The sequence below is a fragment of the Saccostrea cucullata genome, unplaced genomic scaffold (assembly GCF_032062105.1).
Source record: "Saccostrea cucullata isolate Sc308-1 unplaced genomic scaffold, CSIRO_AGI_Scuc_v1 ctg15163, whole genome shotgun sequence".
NCBI classification, from domain to species: Eukaryota; Metazoa; Mollusca; class Bivalvia; order Ostreida; family Ostreidae; genus Saccostrea; species Saccostrea cuccullata.
The window spans coordinates 51-11,744 of NW_026918645.1; the positions used below are offsets into that span (position 1 = coordinate 51).

Sequence of the window (11,694 nt, forward strand, 5' to 3'; positions counted from 1 at the left end):
CAAATACACTTGAAGAAATTTAATGGTGTTTTTTTTTCCTCTCATCATGGTGACAAAAACTGCGGGGGCATACAACTGAAATTTGGAAGTTCACTGACAGAGGTCTACAATTAGCAACCTGTCCATACCCTGCAGTAACAAATTTATCTGATTGAAAGTTACAGTTTCATCTTTCTAATATTTTTGTAGCATGTATTCCTGGAAGATATGGCAAAGATTGCAAAGAGATATGTGGTTACTGTGAAAGAAATGAGCCATGTAATCATATCATTGGATCCTGTCCTGGATTGTGTGATCCCGGATATTATGGAGAAAAATGTCTGACACGTAAGAAAAACATTGCCTTAAAATCCTTTAACAACTCCCCCCCACCCCCCCCCCAGCCCCCACCCCCCGAAAAAGGTTTATAGACTGCTTATTCCAACTGATCCTGATACAAGTCATATAAAGAACTATATGCGGTATTAACCAACATTTGCCCCCCAAAATCAAACTTTGATGGAGTAATATTTAATTAAGTCCTTAAACAGGGGAGTATATGCTGACTTCAAAGCACTAAATAATTTCATAAGTAATGACGTCATATGTACATCAATGACGTCACAAATATGACGTAAATTTCAGTTTTTTATGAATTTTGCAGAAAAATGTACATATTTCGTCGATATTTTGAATAAAAGTCACCGAGCGCATGTGTGTTCAGGATTAATATTTTGATATAATGTGTAGAATGATAATATGAATGAAATATGTAAATATTGTTCCTGAACACACATGTTTTGTAATTTAAAGCTTAAATTGTTGAAATTTTGTCCATTTTGTCCTCTTTCTGAAAAAGGATATAAAATCGGACTAGTTTGTGACGTCATAAAAACAGAAATTGTGAATACACTGCTCTGGAACTATAATATTTTCTGTTAACTTATATTTCTCGTACAATTTATTGAATTCAGCACATTTCAGGAAGTTTTAAAATATTCAATCAACCATCACCACCCACCACCACCAACAGTCCCATAACTGAGACATGTCCACCACCAACATAATAGCTTTAATACCTGTTGATTTTGAATGTGATTTGACATTTTTGGTTCTTTTTAGTGCGTATTTGGGATAGAACAATAATGTCTTAAAATAATCTATTTTTAGCATTTAACACTGTTTTTGCACGTGCTTTCGGACAAAGGTCACCCCTTAACTTACTTTTTGTAGAATTCTTCTGTTTATCCAATTTTTTTTTTAATCTATTTGACTATTTCTTTGATCAACTTTACTTTTGGATGTTTAAATATTCGAAAAAGATGAATTACCTTATGATATCATAAAATCGGCAAAAAATCTTACTTTCGGCAAACTCATCATTTGTATCGTGCTAGCGTAAACTATACGTAATGCCCAAAAGGTGATTCGAAATTTCTTGACTTAATTGCAAAAGGGTCAGTTTGATTATTTGCTAGGTAATTCCAATACGAGGTACATTGTGTATAACTCTTTCAATTTATTTCTACATTTTGAAATGAAGCGCAATTTCTTTTTACTTTTTTATTATTTGCATTTCTTAGGTGTATTCATGAATTCACTAGAAAGAAATGCGCTGTTCTGCTTATTAATAATATCATTATGTATTCTGCATAAGTAGTGTTTTTGTCTATAAACTGCTAAAAAGGTCATTTCTTAATAATTTTGTTAAATTATTAACTTTCAATTTGTATATATATATATATATATATATATATATATATATATATATATATATATATATATATATATATATATATATATATATATATATATATATATATATCTTTCTTTTCTTTTCTTTTTTTTTTTTTGCTTTATCACAAAGAAACACACAAAAAAAAACATTGAAGGTCTATTGTACTTATGATTTTAAAAAAAAGCAGATGATAAAAAGAGTAATATGTAAAATTTGACAAAATAATGAAACAGTAAAGATACTGAAACAATGGGAACTGTTCTATATGCCCTGGAATCAATTGGACTTCCATATATATTCTGCATAATAAGCGTTTTTGTCTTAAAAATGTTAAAAAATGTCATTTCCTTATAAAAAAAATTCCATGTTTTCATTCATGGAAACCGCAATGAAATCATTTGTCTGAAAACTATCAACTTCTTAGATCTAAAAGCAAGTTTTTGATCCCAGATATGTCTTTTGTAGCATGTACGTTTGGAAGGTATGGCGAAGGCTGTAAGGGAATATGTGGTCACTGTGAAAGCAATAAAACTTGTAATTATGTCAATGGATCCTGTTCCGGGCTATGTGAACCTGGATATCATGGGGAGAACTGCCTAACAAGTAAGATATTAATAAATCAAGAATACTAAGATACGTAATTCAGCTAGGTGACTCTTCTTTTTCTAATTACTTATACGTATTTAAGCAAAAATGAATAAAAGTTAATGAATACTCATGATAAACGGAGTCATTTATAAGTACAAAGACATGTCTTTCTTCATTTATAACCGTTTCGAAACTCAGATTAAATCCTCATGATTTGAAAAAAAATCTTATTTGTACAGTTTCTTTTTCCATTTAAATTCAGAATCAACTTTTTAAGCTAAATATAGTTATCAAAATAGTTAAATCTAGTATTTTTTGCTAAGGTTATAAATATGAATTCTTTGAATTTCAAATATGATTATTATTGTAACTTAAATATTTATTTTACGCTCTATGTAATCTATGGAAGCCCATTTACGACCTCTAAAATATTTTTGAAATTCGATAAAACGAATTGTCGAATTTGTTCAAACGAATTTAATTAAGTTTAGCAATTTCTTTGAATTCCCTATTAGGATTTTAATCTGCTATAGCGAAATTGTTGAATTCATTATAACAATTTCTTTAATTTGTTATTACAAATTAAATCCGTTTAAACAAATTCTGAAGTCTGTTATAACAAATAAATTTGTTAAAACAAATTTCCAAAGTCTGTTATAACGAATAAAATTTGTTTAATCAAATTCAATAATCAAGGTCTATAGAAAAATATATAATTATGAATTCGATATAACGATTCATTTTAACGAATTTAACTCATTATAACAAATAATAGTATTCGTTTGAACGAATTCAATTCGCTATAACAAGTTTTAGACTCCTTTTCAATGAGTTAAATTCGTATTAAAAAATTGAATTCGTTATAACGAAATTGTTAGAAATTAAATTATTAAATTCGTTATAACAAATTCGACATTTTTTTATATGAAATTCAAAAATATTTTTCGATAGGTCCTAAATAAGCTTCCGAAGTAATGTCATTGAATTACGTATAAAGATGTACAGATAAAAAGTTTCTTTATGCTCCTTTTAATTTTATTAGAATACAAGGATGGCTGGTTTGGCAAAGAATGTAATGGGGTATGTGGTTACTGTAGAGGTAACAAACCATGCCATCACGTGACCGGATCTTGTTCTGGATTATGTGAACCTGGATTCCATGGGGAGAATTGTGAAAACTTGGTGTATCGTATCAAATTCTTGCTGGCGTGAGGGAATTGCTTAATTTAATGACGGAGCTAATTTCACACCGAAGACGAAAAAGTGACCTGAAAGAAAAGGGCACATCTCCAACTGATTTTGAATAAGGGACAGACACGCACTCTGTCGTAACAAAACTCTTATTGTCAGATTTTATTACAATTATCTGTTTTTATCTGTCCGTGCAAAGGACGTTTTAACCTCTCTCACATATTTGGGTATCCAGCATTGATATTTTGCATGTATAGAGTATCTCTTGCAGGGCTTGCTCTGGTATTCCATTTTTTAAAGAAAGTTATGGTTCAGCGTTTCTGAGCTAAGGTATTTTATAATTTCATTTTAGTTATTTGCAGTGTAAAATATAATTCATTTTTCCTAAAACATCCAGTAGCCGCATTTCTCATCATGTTAGCATGTTTTTTTTTTTCGTTTAATATGCTATCTATGTTTAGTAACATGTATCTGAATATTTCAAAAACTTAAAAGTCTTATCCAAGACATGTTCATAATGATCTGACAATAAAGTATATTTGTTTGAAACCAATAGAGCTTGTAAGTAAAACCTGTGTGTATATGTTGAAGCAGGTTCCAGCCATACGTCAAAGTTGGTGTACAGCAGTGAGGTTACCCAGTGTATATCGCCCCTGGAGTGTAGTATGCAGTTCACCCTTGGAAGCTATTGTCCTTGAATTACACGATTACTGCATATGTGAAGATTATAATGCCCATATATCTGAAATTGAAAATGAAGCAAACCATCTTAATAGATTTACAAATCGGCACAAAAAAGAAGACTTTTGAAAATATACAAATATAAAAAAAATAGGCTTAAAGTACGTAACTTAAACAAAATTGTGATTAAATGTGACCATGTTTCTATATTAATTGTTCCTATTACGTTTAAACAGGATCAGTTATGAGAAAGCTGCATCTCATGTTTCAGTTTCGAAGCAGTAAAAGACTGTAAATTACATAAAATACAAACAAGATGTGCCGGTCGGCAACAAAGTTTCAAAAACTATTTTTATAGCATATTGGTCACAGTCAAGATTACAAGGTCATTGACCTTGGTGTTATTTGAAAGAACGTAAGTAGTGGAGTATGCACATCAAACATGAAGTCTCTATCTCTCATAACTCAAAAGTTATTATATCAAAGGTTTAAGTTGACAACAGGCAGACAAACAGATAAATAGACAAACGGACAAACAGACAGGACAAAAACAAAGTACGCCTCGGATCTATCGATCCAGGTGCATAAAAATTACATACACAATGACTGATTTAAAAATTTGACTCTATTACGTTTCATTTATGACCAAACCGAGTGTTTTTACATTTTACTTTTGACAGCAATCATTTAATAAGCAACAAACAAAAGAATGTAGAAAGAATTCAGCAAGAAATCGACAAATCCTTATAAAATTATATGAACATCGTTGATTCGGAGATATTACAAGATTCTCGTGTAAAATGTTGGCCCTCTTTTATGCCCGAATTAACTGCATAATTCACTTCTATATCTTTTAACATTTCAGTTACCTGTACACTTTTTACAGCGATCCTGTCAATTTACCCATGTTATAGGTATTTTATAAAACAAATCAGAGCTTCTGCATGAAATACAGATTGATTCAAGCTATTCACATGTAGTCTTGAAGATGAACAGATAATTGTGAAAAAAGATCTTTAGTTATAAACTTTTATTTGTTTATTATTGGTAAAATTTGAATGCTTTTTTACGCTAACTGTCAAACTCAACTATTTTGCCTTGGTTTGTTTTTTTATAGAAGAATGAAGTAATAGGATTGAAAATAAGTGCATTTCGTATTGCCTGATTAAAAAACTAATCTGAATACTAGGTCCGAGAACACTTAAGAGTTTCAGTATTAAAATGGTACCTAATGTAATGAAATTCGTCAAATCTAAGCGAAACTATTTTTTAGCAACATGTTGTAAAAAAAGAAGGTTTATACGAAAGTGAAAGAGATAATAATAACACAACATATATTGTCGTACTGCAAACTAAACAACATTATACATAAATTGAGAGTAGATAAAAAGTAAACGTTTATTAAGATGCGAGTTTCGAGATTGCAACTCTACTACAATACAGGTGCAAAAAGTATCCATTTCAGCCTGGAGGTGGGACAGGTTGTTTCTGTATACAAACGTGCATAAATAAATGAACGATATTTATGGCTTTCATAATTTACTTTATGTTATAGAAAGATGATAATGTTAAGCAGTGAATGCATTTGATGATTTATCAATCTCAACTATGCATGTTTACAAATCTACTTTCAATTATAGGTTACTTGAAAACGAAAGAAATGTCGTGGTCTGTATAAAAAGTGAACAATTTTCTTTGATTGTACAAACATTTTCTTAAAAAGTTAATGGGTTTTTTGAAGCTATAAAAAGGAAAAGAATCAATGTGTCATTTATTGCCGACGTGCAATGATCAGACTTCGACAGATGCATGTGTACCGTAGGTCCATGCCTCTTCCCTCGTCTGAAAAAGTCTCACATCGGCACTGGTATTTTCTTTTTTGTTACAATTTTACATTAACTTGGTTATTCTCGAGATGCAGAGTGCATTTTGACAATCATGTAGTTATCATAATAAACCAGTATATCGACGATTCAATTTATCTAATATATATATATAAATATATATATATATATATATATATATATATATATATATATATATATATATGTATATGTATATATATATATATATATATAATAAAAAAATCACAACACCGAAATAAACTCAACCGGTTTCATTTCCAATCTTCAGGAGTTTGACAATACAATGCTTAGTTACACAAAATCAACATTCATATTGTGACGTCATAAAGCGTCAATACTTAGTCGCGCTTTAGCAAAGTTCATTATGACGTCATGATAATACGTACATAAGTTATTACGGGAAATTAGATTTTTTTATACAAATAATACAGTTATATTATGCGGGTAAAAAGTATATTTCTTAAATGAAATATAATTATGTTGCATTTAAAACAGGTTTATGTCTGTTTATAAAATGTTTTTCTTTAGTTTCACGTTCTTTTTCTGTAGTATCCCTTCGGAATTTGTAGAATGGAAAGACAGTAAAATTAGGGGTTTTATTTTTGGCACAGTTTCTGATGTGTTCGCTTACGGCGGTACACTGGTATTTTGGTTCCCTGATTTGTTGTCGGTGTACGGTCATTCTGTGTCTCAGGGTGTCTCCTGTCTGGCCGATATAATTTTCACCACAACCGGCGCAGGTTATTACATAAATAAGATTAGAACTGGTGCATGACATTGATGTTTTAATAGTAAATACGCTTCCAGTTTTAAATTGAAATTTGGATCCCTCTGTCAGGTATGGGCAAGTACTGCATCTTGGCTTGTTGCATCTATTGATGTTTGCTGGTTCATTGTTGTTAGTAGAAAAGGACGCTTTTGTAAGAATGGATTTGAGAGATGGACTTTGTCGTTTACTCTTAATGATCTGTGAAGTTTCTAATATTTTTTTCATGTCTGGATCGTCCTCTAAAATTGGCAGATTGTTCCTAATAATGTTGAAAATTTCCGGATTTCTTGGGTTATGTGTAGACACGTATGGTATAACATTATTTACTTGTTTATTTTTCACTGTAAGTAGATCTTTTCTTTCTTGAGATTTGGCTTTGTTTATTCCGTTTTCAATCAATTGTATAGGGTAGTGTCTTTGAAGGAGTAGTTCTTGTAGTTCTGTAAGGCGAGATTCCAAGATTTCTGCATCGGAAATTATTGTGCAAAGACGTCTGGCTAAATTGTATGGGATATTATTTCTGGTGTGTCTAGGGTGACAAGAGTCAAATATTAGGTATTGTTTGGTATCTGTTATTTTGTAGAAAACATCCGTTATTAAACGGTTTTCTTTTTTAATAATAACCATTACATCGAGAAAGGAAAACTTATTACTATCCGATTCCATGGTGAATTTCAAAGTGGGGCTCAGGTTGTTGAGAATATTAAAAAATTCCATTAGTTGATCTTCACTTTTGTCCCATATGACGAAACAGTCATCTAAGTAGCGTATCCACGACTTCCTTATAAAATTTTCAAAGTCCTGCCCGAATTTTTCTTTCACGGTTAAATACAGTTTTTCTTCTAAGAATCCTAGGACAAGTGTAGCATAAGTCGGCGCAACTTTGGTTCCCATTGCCGTGCCTAATTTTTGTCTGTAGACCATGTCATTAAAATGCATAAAATTATTTTCCAAGATTAATTGAAGGCTTTCTAAAACAAAGTTTTTTGGAAATCTGTCATTCAAAAGACTAGGAAATCTGTCTATCCAGTGTTCTATTGCGATGAGTCCAAGATCATGTGGAATGTTAGAATAGAGATTGATTAAAACATCAATGTCATGCACCAGTTCTAATCTTATTTATGTAATAACCTGCGCCGGTTGTGGTGAAAATTATATCGGCCAGACAGGAGACACCCTGAGACACAGAATGACCGTACACCGACAACAAATTAGGGAACCAAAATACCAGTGTACCGCCGTAAGCGAACACATCAGAAACTGTGCCAAAAATAAAACCCCTAATTTTACTGTCTTTCCATTCTACAAATTCCGAAGGGATACTACAGAAAAAGAACGTGAAACTAAAGAAAAACATTTTATAAACAGACATAAACCTGTTTTAAATGCAACATAATTATATTTCATTTAAGAAATATACTTTTACCCGCATAATATAACTGTATTATTTGTATAAAAAAATCTAATTTCCCGTAATAACTTATGTACGTATTATCATGACGTCATAATGAACTTTGCTAAAGCGCGACTAAGTATTGACGCTTTATGACGTCACAATATGAATGTTGATTTTGTGTAACTAAGCATTGTATTGTCAAACTCCTGAAGATTGGAAATGAAACCGGTTGAGTTTATTTCGGTGTTGTGATTTTTTTATTATAACAATACGTGTGTGGATTTATACTATAAGTTTTTTGGATTATTTACCACTACACAAGATGCCGAAAGAAAAAATGCTGAAAAGTTACACGATGGAAGAGGATTTTGTACAATTTACAAAAGACAGCCTCAAGATGATTGCAGAAAAACTTGATTCACTTACAAATGATCTGCGGGAAATCAAACTTAAAATTGAAGTAAGTGAAAACCAAAATGAAAAACTTGAAAAAATCCAAAGTGATACATCAGATATTAAGGATTTCATGGAAAATTTCAAGTCATCAAATATTATTCAACAATGCGAGCCGCTTCCGAGGACAGCCACTTCATTGAGAAACAGCACAGATCCCAGTGATAACATCGTAACTACGGATACAACTCCTGAAAAAGGATCCTGACGAAATTAAGGCAATTTCGGAGAAACAGCGGCACATTCAATTCTGGAATGAGAAATTAAAATTCCGAAGGATAGCCTTTTGGAATATGATGAAAAACGCGGAAAAGGCGAAAATCTACGACACCTGGCTGAGTTCCGGACCCAAAACCTTACCACGGAAATTACAAATTCCGACAATAAAAGGAGAGCCAGAAAACCAGAGAGTAAGACGAGAAAGGTTAGTCTTAGAACAATTCAAAGCAGAAATAGATCTACTACAGATGTGGCAAAATATAATGAGGACAAATACCAATCCATTGACAACCAAGTCCTTACATTCTTAGGAAATAAGGTACCCAGTTCAGCTTTAAACATATTAAAGCGCATGTGGGAAGATGAATGTTTATTAGAAGAACAAAAATCAATACAACGATGGATAAAATCAGAAGCATGGTTCCAAAAATATGCGGCACAATTTCAACAGGAACATCAAGATAAAAATCCATTCCTGAAATCAGGAAATACCAATCCCAAAAAACAAAGTGGACCTGAATCAAGGAATTACGGATCTACAACAGATTCCAACTCAAACAATTTCAATTACCCGTCAAACAGTAATCCCAGGACATACAACGGAAACCAAGGACGCCCAGTGATTCCCTATCACGAACGACCATACAAGCAGAACGGGAAACAAAGAAAAAATTATACAACGCCGGGAAATTCTTTTTTAGGATATGGCCCAAGACAAAACATAATAACGTAGCGCAAAACAAAGGACCAGACCAAAAACACGAACCAAAAGTTATTAATTTATCTAGTCGAATGTTTACGGATACTGAAGTTAAAATTCTCGAAAAGGGATTAAAATTTACCCCTACACCACGCTCTAAAAACATAGAGGAAATTACAAATGATACGGACGCATTTTGTAGAAGATTACGACTTGCTGAATTTTTCTTGGATAAAGAAAATGATGACGAATCTATTGTAGCCAATAAAAGTGATTTTATGCCACCTAAAGGTAGGAACCAAAATTTAGATAAATTTATTAATACGGTGAAAACCTTTCCTGTCGAACAATGCGGCAGAAATAATACCACCAGAAATAACTTGAACAAATTAGAATGGAATGCGATTGATAATTTAAGACATGATGAAAACATTATCATTAAGGAAGCGGATAAAGGGAGCGCCGTAGTCATAATGGATCGTGAATATTATAAATCAATGTGTCTTTTGTGCTAGAAAATAGTTCATACTATGAAAAACAACTTACGTACGAAAGTAAGAAGGTCATGCAAAAACTCGAGACTATCATAGATGAATACGGACAAAAACTTACTGCCAAGGAAACCGCATATCTTTTGTCATTTAACATTAAAACCAGTAACTTTTATGGTTTGCCAAAGATACATAAAAGCCAGACAATTAAAGATGAATGCAAAATTTCCGGATCAACATATATAAGTGTTGCAAGTCCAGCTGATCTCGAATTAGACCCATAGTTGCGGGACCAACATGTGAAACTCACAGGATAAGAAATCTATTGGATATATTATTGAAACCGTATGTTACCAAAGTTCAAAGTTATATACGAGACACAGTAGATTTTCTTAATACAATTCCTGAAGAAAGTCAACCCTGAATCCATTTTGGTTTCATTTGATGTCACCAATCTCTATTCTAACATTCCACATGATCTTGGACTCATCGCAATAGAACACTGGATAGACAGATTTCCTAGTCTTTTGAATGACAGATTTCCAAAAAACTTTGTTTTAGAAAGCCTTCAATTAATCTTGGAAAATAATTTTATGCATTTTAATGACATGGTCTACAGACAAAAATTAGGCACGGCAATGGGAACCAAAGTTGCGCCGACTTATGCTACACTTGTCCTAGGATTCTTAGAAAAACTGTATTTAACCGTGAAAGAAAAATTGGGCAGGACTTTGAAAATTTTATAAGGAAGTCGTGGATACGCTACTTAGATGACTGTTTCGTCATTTGGGACAAAAGTGAAGATCAACTAATGGAATTTTTTAATATTCTCAACAACCTGAGCCCCACTTTGAAATTCACCATGGAATCGGATAGTAATAAGTTATCCTTTCTCGATGTAATGGTTATTATTAAAAAAGAAAACCGTTTAATAACGGATGTTTTCTACAAAATAACAGATACCAAACAATACCTAATATTTGACTCTTGTCACCCTAGACACACCAGAAATAATATCCCATACAATTTAGCCAGACGTCTTTGCACAATAATTTCCGATGCAGAAATCTTGGAATCTCGCCTTACAGAACTACAAGAACTACTCCTTCAAAGACACTACCCTATACAATTGATTGAAAACGGAATAAACAAAGCCAAATCTCAAGAAAGAAAAGATCTACTTACAGTGAAAAATAAACAAGTAAATAATGTTATACCATACGTGTCTACACATAACCCAAGAAATCCGGAAATTTTCAACATTATTAGGAACAATCTGCCAATTTTAGAGGACGATCCAGACATGAAAAAAATATTAGAAACTTCACAGATCATTAAGAGTAAACGACAAAGTCCGTCTCTCAAATCCATTCTTACAAAAGCGTCCTTTTCTACTAACAACAATGAACAAGCAAGCATCAATAGATGCAACAAGCCAAGATGCAGTACTTGCCCATACCTGACAGAGGGATCCAAATTTCAATTTAAAACTGGAAGCGTATTTACTATTAAAACATCAATGTCATGCACCAGTTCTAATCTTATTTATGTAATAACCTGCGCCGGTTGTGGTGAAAATTATATCGGCCAGACAGGAGACACCCTGAGACACAGAATGACCGTA

At 32.2% G+C, this 11,694-nt stretch overlaps 1 long non-coding RNA gene across 1 annotated transcript; it reads left to right on the forward strand.

Annotated features, from left to right (window-relative positions):
- Window positions 1–290: 290 nt before the first annotated feature.
- LOC134269051 (uncharacterized) lies at window positions 291–3,478 on the forward strand. The gene is made up of 3 exons (XR_009992491.1): window positions 291–327; window positions 2,183–2,320; window positions 3,348–3,478. It is a non-coding gene; the product is annotated as an uncharacterized LOC134269051 (long non-coding RNA).
- The last annotated feature ends 8,216 nt before the right edge of the window (window positions 3,479–11,694 follow it).